General features: G+C 54.3%; 1 protein-coding gene across 2 annotated transcripts in view; it reads right to left on the bottom strand.

Moving 5' to 3' along the window:
* The window catches only part of OARD1 (O-acyl-ADP-ribose deacylase 1), a 191,064-nt gene that overhangs the window by 104,188 nt on the left and 67,937 nt on the right, over positions 1–18,939 (bottom strand). Inside the window, exon 1 of one of the 2 annotated variants that reach the window (XM_061471912.1) lies at positions 11,807–11,810. The exons of the other annotated variant lie outside the window; for it this stretch is intronic. The gene's annotated coding sequence lies outside the window, so the exon portion shown is untranslated. Of the gene's footprint in view, positions 1–11,806; positions 11,811–18,939 lie in introns of those variants that run through there. 2 annotated transcript variants of the gene reach the window in all.

Raw genomic sequence — 18,939 nt, 5'->3', positions numbered from 1 at the left:
CTGGGGAATGGCTCTGCCCCGATCCCGTGGGATCTGAGGGGCTGTGCTCCAGGGGCTGCTCCTCCCGCACCTCTCCCCGCTGTCCCTGTGCACAGCAGCGTCGCCACCAAACTGGTTTAGCAGCTCTGCAGGGCGAGTTATGTTGTGTCGAAAGCTCCCCAATCCGTGTTGTTCACCAAGCTCTCCTGTATAAATAAATACCAGCATTTCTCTCCTGACCTTTGCTCTTTTGCCGGGTTTCTCCTAAACGCAGAGCATAGGAAACCGCAGCCCGAATCACCCCGTCTCCATGGCTCCGTGCGTGGTGGGGCAGGGAGGCATCTGGGAACTGTCTTCTTCAACCTCCTCCCTCCCTGCAGCCTTGGACTTTGGACTCGCAGGAGACCCAGACACATCTGAGCTTCTGCCTCGAGCTGAGGGGCAGGAGGAGGGATGGAAAAGCGGTGCCATCAGTGCCAGCATTCCCAGATCCCACGTGAGGCCTCCGGCTTGTTCCAAAAGGGGCTGAAAACCCACACCATGATGCTGTAATGGCTGTCCCAGATACAGTTATTGGGGTTTTCTTTGTCTGCCTCCTGCTTTCCAGGCCTGCCAGGATAGCAAGGTCATATCTCCAAGTGGGGCTGGGTGGCCAGAGCTTTTGCAATTGCACCAGGAGTCTCCTGGTAGCCAGTGTTTACTCTGAAACCTGTTGTGTGGCTTTGTTCGCTCCGGCTGGATAAAACACAGCAGATCCAGGGGGGAGAAAACAGTCCTAGAGCAGTAAAAGGAAATAAAGCCTCTAAGAGCCTTGAGCTTATTGCAGCCTTCTCCCTGCCAGACCTGCAGGAGCAGCCCCTTGTCCTCTGGCTGCATGGCAGAGACCCCAAGGATGCGGGGTGATGGAGCATCGCGGTGCTGGCTCTGAGCTCACCCACCCTGAGGGTGTTCTTGCTGCTGGGAAGCTGTGCCTGCCCTCGATCCCTCCTGACTGATAGCTGGGTAAACTCGCCTTGTTTACCCATGTGGGTGTCACACTGACAACAAGCAGGTCTCTACCTGAGTGTGTCATAAGCGAGGGAGGACAGTAAATAAGAAGTGACACGTAAGGCTGCAAAGCCCTGGGCTGCTGGGAACGAGGGAGCAGCTTCCTCCTCTGCATGGCACGTTCCAGCAGAAGCAGATCGAGGGCTCAGTCATCTCCTTGGAAAACACTGGGGAAAATGACATAAACGGCTGGAAAAAAGGAGAAGGAATGTTTTACCCGACTGCGGGGACTTTGGGACAAGGGTTTTATCCCGACTTTGCCCAGCAAGGTGGCTGAAACCTGTCACTGCAAAGCCATGGGCAGGATGCAAAAGGCCCCGTTTAAGATCCAGCTGTGATTTCTAAGCACAGTGGGCAAACACTCTTCCCACTGAATGGTTCAGCTCCTCCAAAAGCACTTTCAATCTGTCTTCTCCCATTTCTTCTTTTCACGGTGGAGTCGCAAAGTAGATCAGCCTCCCCCGAAGCAGGACCATCGAGTGTTTAAACTCAGCTCCAATTCCTCCCATTTACTTCCCAAGTGTCCTTGAGCACATCATTTCCCTCTGCCTCAGGTTCCCCACCTGTGAAATGGGCCTGAAAGCGCACGGAGACAATATAAAGTGCCTGAGGCGGGACAGAGCCGGCTGCGCCGCGCCGATGTCCCTTGGGTTTAATGAAGGCTGCTCTGCGGAGCGAGCGGCGTGACCGCAGCGTGACAACGGCAGCCGCCTGCCCCATGGAGGTGCTGAGCCGTCTGCCATGGCACTGCTGGAAACGTCTCGTCTCAGCCAGCCCCGCACTGATTGCTGCCTGAAATACTGCCTGGGGAATAACGTCTGCCATGGGACAGCACCAGCGGATGCTGGAGCTGCAGAGCGGGGATGCGGAGCTCGACTTGACTTTACCAAGGACAAACCTCCGCATCCTGGTCCCCTCCGCCCGTGGCACGCACACACTCACACGCACATTCATGCACCCACATTGGGAGTTTCTGGGTTTATTTTACATTTTCCCTCGTAAAGATTTGTGTCCGTGCTGCTCTCGTATCAAAGCCAGCAGTGGCCCCTAGGATAAACATGCGGTCAGAAGACAGAAAACTCCAGGCTAAAACGCTATTCGTTTCACCCATAGCAGCATAAACTGAGAGGCTTTTAAGAAGGGCGAATGGTTTTCAGTAAATCTCTCATATCAGCAGAAACCTTTGAAAGAGTTTGTTTAAAGGCTGTGGAGATAAACAGCCCAGCCAAGTGTTTGTTTAAGATGTATGTACTCTGTGTCGACTGGTAGGCTGGTATTTATATCAAGGGGGGAGAAGGAGGGCTGGGATCACTTTGACCCTTTGCTAGCTCTGCCTGCAGAAACAGGGGTGCTTTGGGAGATGGGGGGTCCGGGCTGGGTGTCACACAGGGCCCTGGGCTGTACTGAAGGGTGCGTGATGATGTGTGAGGGTGTTGAGGGCTCTGGCTGTGCAGAGGCGTGCAGGGGTCCTGCCTGGGATCTCTGTGCCAGGCACCGGGGAGATAAATGTCTGCTGAGGGATTCCCTGCCTTGGACAGCCTGAAGCTAAGCCCCACAGAGGGAAGGGAGGAAGGAAAGAAGGATGAAGAACCCTGGGAAGCAGATGGGTGAAGCTCAGCACAGCTTGCCCTCGGCCATGGGAGCTCAAAGCCGTCTCCTGAGCCTTTGGCTGCTGCTGGAAGTGGCCTTTAGGCAGCTTAGCAAAAGGTGACTCAGCACCAGTGGGGTCCAGGCTTCTCCTGTCCCTGCAGGGATCCGGCAGGGAAAGCACAAGCAAAGGGGAGCAGAGACTTCCCTGGACACAAGCCGGTTCTGTCACCTTCCCTCTCAGACCTGGATGTGAATCATCTGGATGGCTTTTTCCCCCTAAACCAAACAAGATGTGGGTGCTGAGCAGCCTGCCTCTGGGAAGGAGATGCTGTCAGAAGGGACTTGCTCTAGATCTACCCTTGTGTGAGAAGCAGCAGAATTTGGCCCGTTTCCTGGGTTGGTAGGATGTGTGCAGTATCCATCAGCTGAGCACCTGAATAACGCTTATAGCATCTCCCCTCATCCTGAGGGATTCCACAGCACAGCCTGGGTGCACTCAGTGCTCCTTCTGCCACTCCTAGGACAGATCCTGGGGTAAGGATCAGAGTGTTCCACACATCTGCAGCCATGGGAAGTGAAGGGGAAATGCTGCAAACAGCTGACGGTCAGGTGGAAATGGAACACAGAGAGCCCAGAGCTCAGCTGGTTTAAATCAGCATCTTCACACCAGTTTGTAGGGGCTGAGGTGGTCCCAAGTGTTCTGAGATGCAGCCAATCCTCAGCATGGGCAGCCCTGGGATGCTGGGATGCATTTTTCATTGTATTTGCCCTCATTACTCACTGAACAGCCTCTTCAGATCCCAAGTTACTGAGGACTTCGATGTTTGCTATGGAAATGCAGGCCCATGCTGATCTCTTCTTGAAGCCTTGTTATGAAAAACATCGTGGCCTCCCTCGGTCACATATTGCCAAACCCTCATGCAAAGTTTTCCCTAAGCTAGAACTGGAAGTGAAGCCCCTTTCTGCTCCTCTCGTGCTGGGAATATGGAGAGCAGCTGATCCCTGTCCTCATCACAGCAACCTTTTACACCACCGGGCTGTTATCTCCTGCCCTCCTTGGCCTTAACCAGACCAGACTAAACAGACACAGCTCCTCCGCTCTCTCCTTATAGGTTGTGCTTTCCAAACCTCTTACTGCTGCTTCTCTGCTTGCTTTTGAACTCCCCACCACCACCATTGACTGATCTCCCCCCTGCTGCATCCCGCATGGGCAACTCCTGAGCTTGTGAACAGACATCAACCTCACTCTTCCATCACTGCCTTGCCACCTTTTGCTTCTCGTTCCCTGTGCCTTTGCCCTCATGAGTTCATTCGGTTGCTCCTTCCTTTTACTGCAATGGTTCTGAACACCCGTCCTGTGCCCCCCCCCAGCAGCAGCCCCCCTCCAGTGTCCTCCTGCATGCACTGAACTTGCATGATGGAGTTAAGAGCTGGATGTTCTTGGGGTCCTTTCCAAGCCAAACCATTCTATGATTCAAAGGCCTTTCGGTGTGGTAGCAGGATGCTGATAACTCCTGGTGTGCTTTCCCACCCAGCTGTGCCTCTGCAGGATGATGACTTCATCTCCAGACCATGTTACCTTTGTTTGCCTACGAGACTGCACCGGAGCCTCCCCGCTCTCCCATCCCTGCTCCAAACAAACTCATTCCCCCCCATTCCCTCTTAGCTCCTTACAAATTGATTCCTTAATAATCTAGTTGGGTATTTTTCTGAGTATCAATTTATTCTAATCCCCTCCCACCCCCCCAAATCATAGACAATGTGATTGTTTCTCCCAGATCTCTGGAATTCACCATCCCAGTTCCTGTTGATGCAAATCAATGAATCAGAGATGGCTTCAGTTCCTCCTTACATAGGACAGGGAACCACAGAGTTTCCTCTAAGCCCGTCCCCATTTGGAGTGGTGGCAGCATCTGTGCAGCAGTTTGTGACCGGTGTGAAGAGCCACCAGGTCAGATACTGGGGTGATGGCAATGGAGGGGGCCAGGGCTCGTCCTGGCTCTGGTCCATGGTGATGCTTGCAACAGATCTCCTTATGATCTCCTGTCTCACTCAGGCTCCTTCTGTGCCCATCACCTCTCTGTGTATCATGGAAGCAAACCCTGAGAAACCCCTTCCTTCACTCAGTGAGTATTTGGAGTTTCTCGGTTCCTTTTCCAGCCCATAAACACCCATTCCCCTCCCTGGCTTGCTTCTCCTCCACCCTCTTCTAATGTGTGTGCAAAGGAAAGCCCTGTGTGAGATACTGCTTTCAAACCCAGAAGCCAATACTTTTCTTTTCAAACCTCAGCATTTCATCCTTCCTGTAAGGAGGAAGGAAGCCCCTTTTGTTGAGTACACAGCCTGTAATTTCCCTGTCAGATCCCAGCAGCGGGTCAGTGTTGTGACTGACTGACTGAGGATCGCTCCCTTAAGGGTAATTACACTAAATTCCCTTTTGAAGGACAGCTTTCCCTGGATATGATACAAGGAACCCGCTTTTTTCCATTCACTTAAATTCATGAATTCAGCGGCTGTCACCGAGCACACAGCAGCCAGGGACTTGTGCCCCTTCCAGCTCCAAGGCGAAGCCTGAGGCGGTGGTGATGGGCACACGCAGCAGATCCCCCCAACGCATCACCCATGGAGGAGCTGAGCTGGGATGAACCTGGGTGGGAGCTCCCTGTGGATCTGGAGGAGGATGGAAGAGGGGTGCAGATGGATGTGGGATTTCTCTGCCCAGCTCCACGCATGATGGTGCTCTTCCTCCCTTCTCTCCACCTGGGTGGCATCGCAAGGCTTCATCCATTACTGTCTGGCATCTCGATTGCTCCTGCGGGCTCACCCACCATGTGTCCAGGAGTCACTCATCAACAACAAACAGTTAAAAGGAAGAAAATAGGCTGGAAATATCAATGCACTTTGGTAACAATAAACCCTGCTTTTAATTTATGCTAATATGTAGGGTTGTGGTGACAGTAAGAACAAAATTACAGAGTGGCTTTCTAGCTGGTAATTATCCCTCCATTTTCGTTGCTCGGGAAGATGGACACACAATTATGCTCTCTTGCTGTATATTAATACGGATTCTTGACATCTTCAGCAGACCTGGAGCTGTCATCGGGCTTTTTGTCTACTTTAATTGAAAATTAATGGTTACTGTGTTACCAGGGAAACGGTGGCAATGGACGCCAATAGCGCTCACATATCAAACAGGCACTGGTGGCATTGTCTGTCCGGGTTGACCTTGAAAGTTAAAAGAAAAACTTAAATTAAAAAATAAAAAAGGTGAGAGGGGTAGAAAAGAAGGAAAAAGAACAAAAAACAAAACCTTGGAAAAAGAGGGTTGGACACTGGGAATCGAGGGGAGGGGAGAAAGGGAAGGAGGGATGTGAAGGGGAAACTTGGTGCTGTTTGTGTCTCGCTGGGGGTTAAAAGGGGGCTTGGAAATGAGGGAGTCGAGGTGGCAAAGTGAAGGGTGTTGGAGTGTGTAACCCATGCGGTGTCTGATGAGCAGCTCCGGGCTCTGGCCTTGAGCCGCTGTGCAAGTGAGTGGTGTGTGCTGGGCAGGCGAGGAGCCCGAGGATGGGCTGCGCAGGGGGATGTCAATGGTCTCTGTGGAGATAAGAGAAAAAAGGCAAGAAAGAGGGAGAGAAAAGGGCTGAAAGGAAGAGTCCAGGTTTGCTCTGATGGGGTGGCAGCAGACCCACAGGTTCAAGCACCCCCACAGCGCTCTGGAGAGCGTATGGTGCTGCGGTACAAGGGATCCTGCGGCCCCACAGAGATAAGAGCAGGGGGCACACGGAGGGGCTCTGCTCCCTCTGCATCAGGAGCCATGGGACTTGCTCCTCTTGGAAATGCAGTTTTGGGTAGGTTTTGCTTTCCCTCGCGTCAAACTTCTGCTGCCTCATCCCTCCTCAGCTCACCCGGGAGGGATGCAGCAGTGGCTGTCCTTTGGGGGGGTGCAGCTGGGCAGGAGGACCCCAGGGAGGAAGGAGCTCCCGGCCAACAGTGGGTCCCACTTTCTGGTACCCAAATGAGCTGCACAATCGGCCTGGCTTTTCCTCCTTGCTCTCCTTGAGGTTCCCGTGGCCCTGCTTTTAGGAGCATGGGGAAAGGCAGCTGCTCCGCTTTCCCATGCATAGTAAAATGCCACCTTAGAGCAAAGGGATTTGGTAAAGAAGCTGTCACCACCCCAGGTGTGCCTGCTACTGCCCGGTAGGAGGGCAGAGGTGTCCGGTCAAGAAGAGCTGTGGTGAATGGAAGTGGGAACAATCTGGTCAGGAAGTGAAACGGTGACATTTCAGAGCCCCCTGTGGAAAAGGTGCCCATGGCTGCTCCTGCTGCTCTAACGCAGCCGCCTGTGGGTTCGGTCTGGTCCAGCTGCACCAGGGACAGCAGAAATACACCGGCTGCATCCTCATTCCCCTTGGAATGCCTCTGGATGCAGCTCCGAGGTGAACGCAGCCTCTCCAGGAAGGCGACTGGGACCCTTCTGAAGCCAGAGCCCGTCCTCCTCCCGAGCAAACAAGAAGCCAAACACAGCAGAGGCTTGCCTGAAAGCCAGAGCCTGTTTTCATTTTCCCCGCATCCCTGATCCCAACCTTAATCCCTGCTCTGAATCCTGTCAGCCCGGCTGTTCTAGCACTGACATTGCTGCAGGCATCTTCTCCGCTGCCTTCCCTCAGATCTGCCTCCTCCTGGGACACCTAAAGAGGACTCTGAGATTTCTGTGTTACTGGATGATTCGCTCCGTGCCCTGCAGCAAAGCGCTGGGATCCCAGGGGAGGATGCAGGCAGAGGGGGACGGGGCTGCGATGCCCGTGGGTCGGTGCTGGTGGAGGGCTGTGGCCGTCTCACCGGGGTCAGCCAAAAGCAAGGGGAGGGCAGGACACGGTGCTGCTGCCTCCTGCTAGTGCTGGTGGGGAGATGAAGCTGTCACCCCAGGACAGTTTATCCCAGTTCTGCTGTCAGGTCGTTACCATAATGATGTGCTGGAGTATTTTGCCCAACTCTCCATCGATCTGAGGCTGTAAATGTCAGCGATAGACACATCACTGGGGCAGGGGCTGCAGGAAGTGGCTCTGACAGGGCCTGCCTGCCTTTCCCTTTGCCACCGATGCAGCTGGGCTGGGTTGGGATAACCACGGGATAACCGAGGGTGAGTGCCCCAGCCCTGCAATCAGAGGGGGCAGGTCCCACCAGCTCTATCCTGTTTGTGTGGCACTGGGAGCCAACGCTCCTGGTGATGGTGCTGAGCCCATCTTGCTTTGATCCTCTGGGATAAGGAAAGGAAAAGGTCTGCAGGCTCAAATCGTCTTGAAGCAACAGCACGGGAATGCTGTAGGGTTTGGGGATTCTGCATCTGTGTCTCCAAAGCTCCCATGGCACAGAATCCCAGATCCAAACACCTCTGGGTGGGTGCAAAACTGAAGTTGTCCCATGGCTGCAAGTCATAGGTTCCCCAGTCAGGCAGGTTTCCTCTATAAAAAGCAGCCAAGCTGAGCTGTGTGATTCCCAGCAGGTGTTCCACTTGGATCGGGGAGGGATGATGGTTTCTCATACTCATCCTCAAGCTCTGCGGCCCCTTCCCCATCAGCTCCTATGGGAAGCAGTGGAGAAGAGCTGAGACTGGCAGCCCCTGGTGCTCCTGATGCTGTAAACCCTCCAAGTTACCCCAAACTCAACCCTTAGTGTAAGAAACAGAGCAGTGTCTTTAGGACCTTCAAGGCGACAGAAGGGCAAGGCTCAGATATGGGGTCCTGGGAAGGGTGTGCACCAGCCCCAGTGCCTATGGGGGGGTCTGGCCCCTGATAAACCCCTGGACAATGGGACACCCTGATACTGGCACCTCTCCCCATGCTTTAATCGCCGCTGCCGCACGTGTCTGAGCGAGTCTAAGTGCAGCAGCATAAAGGTTTTACTGTGGTTTATGTGGGCACTTGCAGCATGGGCCCTGGGTGTGGGGTGTTTTATTCTCTATGTGGGGACTTTAATAGGGCATGTTTGGATTTTATGAGCCTGCGTACATGGGGTTTATGGCAGGAAAGGTGGGCATTTTAATGAACTGCTCAAGACACAGGAACAAGAATGGAAAGATGTTTTCAATGGCCCCTTAATAAATAACAAAGGACCCCTACATTTAAATGGTGTAAGCAATAAAAAATGTGTGTATATTGTTGAACATACATAGTTCCTGTGACGTTTAAAATCCGTTATTAACTTCAGCTCTTTGTGTCCGCTGCCCAGACAAGAATCCTTTTGCCTTTGGGGTTGCCAATGCAGGGTGCTGGAGGCTCTGAGGTCCAGGGCAGGATGGATGATGTGAGGCTTGGTGCATATGGAGGGGCTGCTGCTGCTCACCACGCTCTTTGGAGCACCCCAGCAGTGTGGAGTGGCTGGAGAGGGCCATAATTGGGTACTAGCAAGTCCTGGGATGTTCAGAGGGGAAAACTGTGTGCCTGGGACCATGAAGGCCCTGGAACCCCTGGAAAATGCCCTGTGCTTCTCCCTTCCCATGGCAGTGTGGTGGACGAGGGCAGAGCATCCTGTGATGCGGGCACGCTGTGAGCAGTGGGGCTGGTGCCAAGGTGCTGAGCCAGTCCCATGCCAGCTCCAGGGACAGTCTTTTGGCTGGTGCTCTCCTGCTTCTTGAGCAGATGAACGTCAAGTGGGCTCAGAGCACGCCGCATCCTGCAGGACCCCGGGGCTGATTCCTGCAAGAGCCTGAAAATATCCTTCTTTTCTGAAATGTTTGGATAGCAGGACTTGGCCGATTTACCTCATAACATCTCCCGTTGGCCTAAAGCCGAGGGCATTAGCAAAACGGTGAGCCAGATAAATGGTTCTAGCGCTTTTTTCTCCTCTCTATCTGCTGTTACAATAAAAAAGGGCCTTTTCCAACCAAGTGCCTCCCGTTAACCCCGGCAGTGCCGGAGCACAGGGAAGGAATGGGGATGTGAATGAGCCAGGGCTGGGTGTTTGCACAGCCTGGAGTGGGAAAAGCCATGGAAAGGCTTTATGCTTCCTGGCATGGAAGCCTGGGGCAGCAAGATCTGTGGGTAGACATGGTACCCAGAGGACCTGGTTTGATGTGCCCATGCCGTTGTGTTAGATGCAGCTCTCAGCTGAGAGGTATCTCCTTCCAGATGCCAGCTCAGTGCTCTGCACCAGTATTCAACGTGAAGCAAAGAGGGTTTGGGGTTCATCCCCTTTTGGCGGCTGTGGAGGTGACACAGAGGAGGAGGTGGCATGTTCCGTATTGACCAAGAGAGCAGGAGCTGCTGGGGGAAGCATCAGCATCAACTCTGCAGGGCACAAACGCCCTCTGCACTTAGAGGTGTAATAAGGTGCGTTGGAACCACCGGTGCTGCACAGCAAAGGGTCGGTTTGCAGAGGCAAAGGGGCTTTAATATCAAATAACCCCAATTAACCTGTAACAAATTCCCAGCCCTTATTTTGTGATGCTTGCAGGGAGAGAGGAGCAGGACCCTGAGGCCCATTTGGGCTGCTTGTGGAAGCTGTGAAGTTGCTGGGTCAGGAAGAGAGTGAGAGGAACCAGTGGGGTCCATCTTCCCCCTGGTCTCCAGCTCAAACCCTGCCGTGGGTGCTCGCTATGACCTGAAGCAAGGAGACACTGATTGTACTAAGTTAAACTGCTTTCAAAAGGACAAATCCATCAATGCTGCAAGCGTTCAGGCACTCGGAACCTGGCTCCGACTTGGAGCTGGGGTGGTTTTGCTGGGACACGGTGGCTCTGAGCTGGGTAATAACTGGTGTTCTGGTACACCCATCCAAACACCTCTGCAGCTGCGCTCCGGTACCTGATTTGGCCTCTGGGACCGATGCCACAGTTAACTGCCAGTTTCCTCAGTGTAGGGCTCAGGCTCTGGAGCAAGCCCAAATGCCGGATCGGGATGCGCCGAGCTCCCGGCACACCCAGTTTGGACCGGGCGAGGTGCGCACCTCCCCGAACGTTGGTGACCTCATGCCGCAGACATGGATGAGGTCACTGGGATAATTGCTCTCCCAAAACGCTGTATCTTGCGGGAAGAGGATGTTATGAAGCCGGAGAACTTGCTAGGGCAACAAAACCCACATCGGGCGCCCCTGGCCGAGAGCGCTCCGAGGGCAAACTCACGGCACAGCGTGCCAGGACCTCCGAACAATAGGCTGCAGGCTCCGGGGGCATGGCAGGAGAAGAGATGCCGGCAGCTGAATGCGGCGCTGGGGGAAGCCAGGGGATAATTGCAGGAGGAGGAAGATGTGCGGTACCTGGCGGGGAGGGAGAGGGGCCTTGCAGGGACCTGCCCTCCCCAGGGCTCGCTCAGCGGGTGGGCAGAGCAGGGCGAACACCCCCCAGCACTCCCCATCCTCGCTGTGCTGGGTTCTTCCATGGGGAAAGAGCCACACGCGTGCGAGATCTCTTCCTTGGCCTGCCAGGCCGGCTCCTTCTCCCCCAGGGAAAACTCCACTTCTGCCCCTCAGAGCACTGCAGGTGCCTGGGGGTGTGCGGGATGCTCGGCCCTGCTATGGTGGGTTCACTCGGCAGCATGCCGTGCCTCAGTTTCCCTTCCAGTGAATCCGCAGGAGCGATGCTCTGCCACCCCTGCACAGCACTCACAGAGCCTTGCTTGCAAAGATGAACCAGGTATTGCACGTCCCACTCTTCCTTCCCTTGCCAAGGAAAGCTCTGATGTGTTTTATCCTCCTGGATAAAGTCACTGCAGCCTGAAGGATGTGGGCTCAGCTCGCAGACCTCGCTCAGGATGTTCCTTTATGCTGGTTCTTCTCCTTGTAGCCCCATGACAGGTATCCGAAAAGAAGCTGAGACCAGTCCTACTAAACCTTCCCAGCTGTTGGGACAAGGAAGCCTTTAAAGAGACTGAATGTGAGTGAGTTTCACAGGGAAACAACCAGAAATACTGCACCAGGAAAAGAAATAATAGTAAAGAGAAAAGCTGGGGGAAAAAAAAATACCCATTCAGTGGAAAAAACTCAACTCTTCCCTGAATAAAGCCGACAAAAATGCTGCCGTAGTGAGCTGTGACATATGGTTACACAAATAGAAACCACAGAGGGGAAAATCATGTTTTCTCTTTCATTATTTATCACTCTCTAACTGTCTCCAGCTGGGTGAGTAAACAGCCTCATTGGGCTGTAATGAGAACAGCCTGCTGCTGCCACTGTGCTCGAGGCTGCCGGCATGCACCCGCTGCCCCTGCGCCACCGACACCGGCTGCGGGGGGACATGGGGACACCCCAGCACCCGTGCGTGCTTAACCAGGCGCAGGCCGGGAGTTCAAATCATGGGGCTGCTCCCGGTTATTGTTCCAGGGGAATTATGTGCCCAATTTCCCCCCTGAGCCGCGTTGCAAATTGACTCCTAAGTGTCCCGTGAAATGGCTGCATAATTTGCACATTTGAGAAGCGGCTGCAGGAACGGGCTGAGCTGGGGCTTGGCTTGGCTTGGCTTCCTTTGCCTCGCTCGGGTTCGAGCTGCTTTATTTGCCCACCCTGCGGCTCTCACAGCGTTTAATCGCAGGGTCTGGGGGCTCTGAACGCGTCTGCCCTCCTGTCCCATCTCCAGCGGCTCCGAAAGGTCAAGTCCTGCAGCTCTCGCCTTCCTGAGGACCAGACTGGAGGCAATGGTCCCTTCCCAGCCCCGTTCCCAGGAGCCCCAGCATGGAGCCTCTGTGGATCCCAGTAGCTGGGTCCTGTCTCCAGAATCCCACTGCATTTTCCCATTTGCTTTGCTGGGGTGGGGGGATCAGACTTTAAGATTCAGATCCCCCCTGATTAGGGCAGGCTTTGGATTAGGCTCTGAATTAGGTCAGGGTGTGGGATGCTTCAGCCTCCAGGGTGCTTTTGTCTTTCCTTCCTGCATCTTTCCTGGGGCATGGCTGAACTTGAGCCTCCCTGGCTTGTGCACATGGACCAAAGGGTGAGTTCCATTGGGCACAATGGCCATGGCCCAGCTTCCAGCAGCCACTGTCACTGCACTCACCACCCAGCACAGGACCCTTGGGAAGGCTCAGTCATCACCAGCCCCATGTAGCACCGAGGCACCGCATCCATCTGAGCCTTTTGGGAGAGAAAGGTCTTTGCTAAGAAAGTCCTTGAGCATCAACGAGCAATTTCCCATGAAGATTAACCCATTTCTGAAGTCAGGAGCAACCGTCCCGTCCCCTCTGTGCCCGAGTCCTTCCAACAAATGAAAAACTATTAGTAAACGGAAGGGTTTTTAATGCAAACTGACCCAATTTTGAGTGCCGCTTCTCCCACCTCAGGAATAGGCTGTGCCAGAGTTGGAGTGAAATTAGGTCATCGCTGAACAGAGGTCATGAAAGAACATGAAAAGCTTTTCAGTGGGAAACCCCAGGTTTTATGGCTTTTGTTCCATGGAAATCCCCTCCCAAATAAAGCTGCCAACAAGAGTGACCAAAAAGGCACAAAACACATCCCTGCATCCTCCCGCTATGCCCAGTCAAAAAGCCCAGCTTGGCCCAGCTGCAGATTCCACCCCCCTGGGAATGTGCACCTCTTGCGGTGAATTTGGGGAAGAAAACCCAAAACCCTTGTGAGAACCTGGTGGGTTTTCCGACTAAATCCCTGCATCCTTCACACCCGAGCACTGCTGGCCCCCTGCAGAATGAGCATTTGGGAGCTCCAGGCAGGTAGGGCTCAGCAGTGCCTCTGATTCAGGAGCACGCACTCCCATCCCCTTGCCTTAACCCTGACTGAATCAAAGCTCTTACAGTAAATACTCACTTGGCTTTCACAATCGCCATCGGATGATCTAATCCCTGCCCATTTCCCTGGGAAAGGATAGCAGAGGCAACTCCTTTCTGCAGAAAACCAGTGCAGATGAGAGCCAGATTTGGAACCCCTGGGAATCTTGCACAAATCAGTGAATCAAAGCTCATCCAGTTCCAGCCCCCTGGCACAGGCAGGGACACCTTCCACTAGAGCAGCTTGATCCAAGCCCCATCCAGCCTGGCCTAGAAGGTTGAGAAGATTGGTAAAGTTGGAAATGGGGAAGTTTTGGGAAGGGGCTGGAGACAACGGAGGCTCATCCTGCACCAGATGCAGCTCTGGTCCATTGCTTGGCTTGATTTTAAGGTCTCCTCTGTGTGCGTACACACACATACAGATGTATCTTCAAATGCACAACGCGGTGCATATTTTCCCCTCATTCTTCAAGAGAAGTCTGGTCTCAATTGCATCTGGTTTGGGCAGTTGCTCAAGGTGCTGGTGGTGCCTTCCCCATCTGGTCCTGCAGGACCAGCTTGCTCCCGCCGCTGCCCATCCCTGGTCCCGGATTCAGAGCCCTGCTGCATCCCATCCCCATCGGGCACCTCAGCAGGGGCTGGGACCCGGCCTGAGGGTGCTGCAAGCACTGGCGCAGGACGCACAAGGGGTGCCCCTGAGCTCAGGGGAGCTGCTCCATGGCCCTGGCCCAAATCCTGGCTGGCATCAGCCAAAGGGGAGCGAGGAGGTGGAGGAGCCCTGGGTGAGGGGCGCAAACTCCAGCCCCAGACAAAGCGCTTTTGTGCTCCCTCCAGCTTCCTGCCGCCCGCTTTGGGGGCTGCTTCCTTCATCCTCTGCGTTCTGTCCTGCTGCTGGAGCATCAAACAGGCAGATCCTGACCCCCAGAGCCTCCCTTCAAACTCCTGTTTCTACCCAAGTGCATTGCAATCCCAGCACTGGCTGCTCCACCACCTTTCCCTCTCCTCCCAAAGCACCATTAGCATCCTCCCGGTGTCCATTTTAATGGATTGTCATCACCCAAAGTAATCACCAGTCGGAAAAAACTTAATTTTACAAAAGGACAAAAAGAGGCTTCGCTCTAATTGATGGAAAATTGGTCATTTCTTGTCAGGTTATTGTTCATTTCCCACCTGCTAATGACTGCTTCCACCAGCCATTCCAGCCTAAAAGCATCACGAAGAGCATCCCGGTGAGCACCCCACTGGGCAACCCCTTGCCCTGATTGGAACCTCTGTGAAACTGGGATGAAGAGGGATGTTTTCACTAATAAACAGACCTGCCCCACACTGTCCCAAACCACTGCTGTTCAGGGATCACATCACAGCAGTGCCCAGGGCCCATAGCCTGGTCCCTTCTTGCTGGGCATCGTCTCAACGTGCCCATGGACCGCGGGGAGTTGCATCCCTCCTCCGGCAGCCCCCGGCCTCGGTCTACACAGGCTATTACGGTAATTTGATAAGCCAGTTCCTCGTGATATGAATCTTTGCCTTCGTTAAAGAGAGGAGAAAAAAAAACTCCATTGCATTTTGATGGCTCACAGGGACAGTTCATTAAGCAATCAACTCTTTTAATGAAATATTTCTTTGTTAAAATATTCATTGATCTGCCGCGGGTTTGCATGGAGGAAGGGAAGGGCCATGTCCCAAATGCTTTCCTCTTGAGCCTTTCCCAGCGCCGGGTTGTGCCTGGCATTGCCAACACGGTGAGTCCCACAGCAGGCGTCTTCGGGGAGCCCAGGTGAGCCCCAGCCTGAAACCGGGAGCTGGGGCTTCCTGGATGGTTCTCCCTGCCTTTATCCCACTGTGATGCCTAATGAGGGCTGAGGCTGGGTGCACCAGGGCTGGGTCCTTGGAGGAAGCAGCGGGTGATGCCGGTTCCGCTCTGGTCCAGCTCAGGCAGAGCCATTGATGCCATGCAGGGACATCTGGGAGACATGGGGAGAAGATGGAACAAGAATGAGTGGAAACGGGCAGAGAGTGAAAGGGGGTGTCCCAAAGGGGTGCTCTGTCCCCAGCGGAAGAGCAAGGAGGAGGGAGCTCAGAGAGCCAGGATGGAGCGAGCGTTGGCAGGAGTAAGAGAGGAGGGGAACGAAAATATCTCAAAGAGTGGGAAATGAACAACTGCAGACAAAGCACTGAATGTGGCCTCCCCCCCCCCCCCAAACCTTACACCGTGAGTAATCCCCACCCTCGGCACCCTGACGACTCACACAAGGAGTCACCACGTGCGGGTAAGCATCTCCCTGAGGAAACAGCGCAGACAAGCACCGTGCGGTGAGCGCAGCCGTCCCGCTCCGGATGAGTAACGGCCTTTGGAAGGCAGATAAAGGGGGGAAAAAGAAAGGAGGGGAAAGAAAAGAGAGAAAAACACCAAACCACGGCACATGCCAGTGGGGAGAGAGAAGCCAAATGTGCTGCTGTCTCCGTGCCTCGGTGTGCTGGTAGCGCGCAGAGCAGGAGGCACGGCTCCATTGGGGATGCCCTGCGGCCCCTCTGCTCGCAGACTCCTTCGTCTCCTGCACTAAGGCTTTGCAGACACGGAGGAAAATTGGTCACTGTCTGGAGACAGCCCCCCCCCCCGCGGCACATCCTCTGCTCCGTGTGTGGAAGCAGCACACCCAGGCGCTGCGGAGTCCTCTCTCATTTCGCTGTCACCTTGAGCTCAGTAACACCCAGCTGAGCCCTGTCTGCCTGAGCCTCCTCTGCGCCTGCAAGCAGGGGAAACTGAGGCACGGCACAGCCACAACCCCGAGGGGCTGCAAAGCCCCCGCTGGGCTCTGCTGCACCCCCACAATGTTTCCTCCCCGTGTCCCTTTTCTGTGCGTAGCTGAGGGTGCCACCCCCCCCCCCCCCCCATCCCGGGGGCTGCTCCCTGTGTCTGAGGGCAGCGGGGACCCTCTGGCCAGGGCAGGGGAGTGATGCCAGACCCCGGGCAGACGCCGCCTGTCGCTTTAAAAGGGAGCCAGGAGCCTCTCATCACTTACAGTAACTCGGTGCATCATTTCTTCGCCTTACGCAAGAGGCGAGCAGGGTCCAAGAGCTCGGCGTGGCCCCGCCAGCACGTCCGGGCAACGCCGGATTCCTCCGGGCGCCGGCCAGAGCGCTTGGCCCCGACGGCATCATCCCGAGGGGGCCCCGGAGGTCTCCTTGGGGTGAACCCCGAAACAGCCCCGGGTGGTTCAGGCGCTGTGTGGAAGCGTCCGGTGTCATTTGGGTGGAAAAGCAGCTTCTCATCTGCTGTTGTTGAAATGTGCACCTTGGAAGGGACGGGAATTTGGGGCTTTGCTGCGTTAACGCGCAGTTCCCTCCCCGAAACACTGCTCCGGAAGGGAAAAAGTAACTTTCTTCCCTTGTTCTCCCTATTTTCCCATTCCTAACTTTCTTCTTTCCATATATTTTTGTCTTTATTTTGCCTTGAAGGAAGGAGGGAGAGAACTGAGGTGAGGCGGGAAGCAGAGTTCAGGGGACACGTTTGCATCCTCAGATGCAGACCTTCCAAAGGAGCATCTTCAGAGAAGTCAGGTTTTCTTTTTGAAGTTACTCGCCCTATAGAAGAGAAAATAAAAACCAAATGGATGCTTTCCAGAAATGGCCGAGTCCTAACCTGTGGCAAACAAGGTTTGGATCCAGCTTGGAGAGGAGCTTCCTGGGAGGATGAAGATGCTCCCAGGCCGGAGCTGCTTTGCCTTGTGTGGGATTTAGGACAAACCCAAACTGATCTCCAGAGAAGATTTCAGCTTCTGTCACCCTGAGGGCAAACTGGAGCTGTTTCCATTCCAGGCAACACTGGGATAAAATCCTTGGTTGAAAATCTACACTTTTTAAAGGGTTTTGATATTCCAGATAGAAGAGCAGAAACTTTGCTGAGAAAACTGACTTCCCCCAGATAACAGTGTGGGGATCAACCACAGAGGCAGGAAAGTCAGGATGAACTTGGAAGAGGTGGAACATGTGGGTTTCCCAGAAGAGCCACACGTTCGGGACCCATCACTCCTGGTCCTCGTGCCATGTGTCTCAGGGCTTTATAACCAGACATTATGCAAAAGGTTTAATCCAAGGGCTATAAATCCTCCTGCTTCTGTTATACCCTTCTGGAGGTGATACATGTCCAGAGCTTTGCCTGGTGCAGAACAAAAGGAAGGGTTTTCCCTTCCTTTTTCCCCCTCTTTCGGCAGGGAGGGAATTGCCCCCCTGGGAATCTCTGGATGTCCCCGATGTCCATCAGCTCCCCAGCTATGGCAGGAGTGATGCCTCAGGGACCAAACCCACTGAGCAAGAATCCGTACAAACTCTGGCTAAACCCTGGTCCTGCCATGTCCTCACCCAGACTCCTGCTTGTTCCTGGCTTTTTGGCTGACACAGATGAACAAAGAGGGATCTTTGGGCCTTTTCCTTGGAGCCCTTTCCTTGGAGGAAAGCTGCCCATGTCTTTTTGTGCAAATCCTTCCCACTCAGGTGCTGTTTGATGTCTTCAAAGGGGCTGCTCTTGTGTTGGGAATAGAGGGCAAGCCCAGGTTTGTCTGGGGCTCGTCCCTCAGCTACTTTTCACTCAGAAAAGTGCCAGTTTGGGGCTAAAAAAATAGATTTTGTTTTTTGTAGGCTGATATTTGGGTAACTCATAAAGTCTGAGGGGTATAAATGTGGGGAGATGGATGCGAAAACAGCTTTTGTGTATCGGGGGGGGGGGGGGAAATAAAACTCCCTGAACCCACAACACTGCCTGGAGAGGATCGTGTCAGTGTGCCAGGGCACAACCAACCAGTGGTGCCTCTGCTCGGGATCAGGGGACCTCCGGGACCCCCATGGAGCAGGGGAGGTCAGCGACCCTCCATGTGGCTGCCCCTCTGCTTGTGGGGAACCAGCTCATTGGGGTTTGCAGTGTGCCAGGAGGGATCCACTCTGAGCTGGGGGAACTGATGCTGCTCCGCTTCCCATATGTGAACCAGCCCTGGAACGGGTCGGGGAGTCCCACACCTGAGTCCTGAGCAGGAAAAGTGTGGGGCACTTCCCCCCTTCCTAATGCTTGCTTTAAAATCCCCCTTTTGAGCAAATAAATACCTAAATAAAGGGGAAAATGCCTTTGCCACGGTGTCAAGCCTGAGGGAGGCCCCATGGGTGATGCCATGGGTGCAGAGCCAGCCTTGCCTGGTCACTGGCCACGGATCCAAGGGGTGATTGGTACTCCCCGAGGGCTGGCCGGGGGTTATCATCTTGGTTTTCCATTGCCAGGGAGAGGGGAAAGCTGTTGCTCCCTAAAGAAAGCACTCGGCTCCAATGGGAGCCCCAGAACTGCTTGGGAACAAGCTGAGCCTCCCAGGATTCCCAGCCCTCCGAAAGGGCTGGCAAAGGCCTGGGTTAAGGCTTGGCTCAGCCCAGAGCAGGGCTCACAGCAGGGTCACACTGGGCCTGTTTGTCGCCTTGATGTGAGATTTTGGGGGGGCAAAACTAATGGTTTCACTGGGGTCTTTGCTGGGGCCAGCAGAGCTTGCAGCTGGGGGGAACCTGCTTGTCCATGGCACAGGAATTCCCGGTCCAGACTTTTCATTCAAAAATGGATTAATTTTTAAAACAGTTT

This window comes from Pezoporus flaviventris, unplaced genomic scaffold, assembly GCF_033815535.1.
Source record: "Pezoporus flaviventris isolate CSIRO_AGI_PZ_B2104156 unplaced genomic scaffold, CSIRO_AGI_Pfla_v1 ptg000069l, whole genome shotgun sequence".
Lineage (NCBI taxonomy): Eukaryota > Metazoa > Chordata > Aves > Psittaciformes > Psittacidae > Pezoporus > Pezoporus flaviventris.
This window is presented reverse-complemented; position numbering and strand designations above follow the sequence as displayed.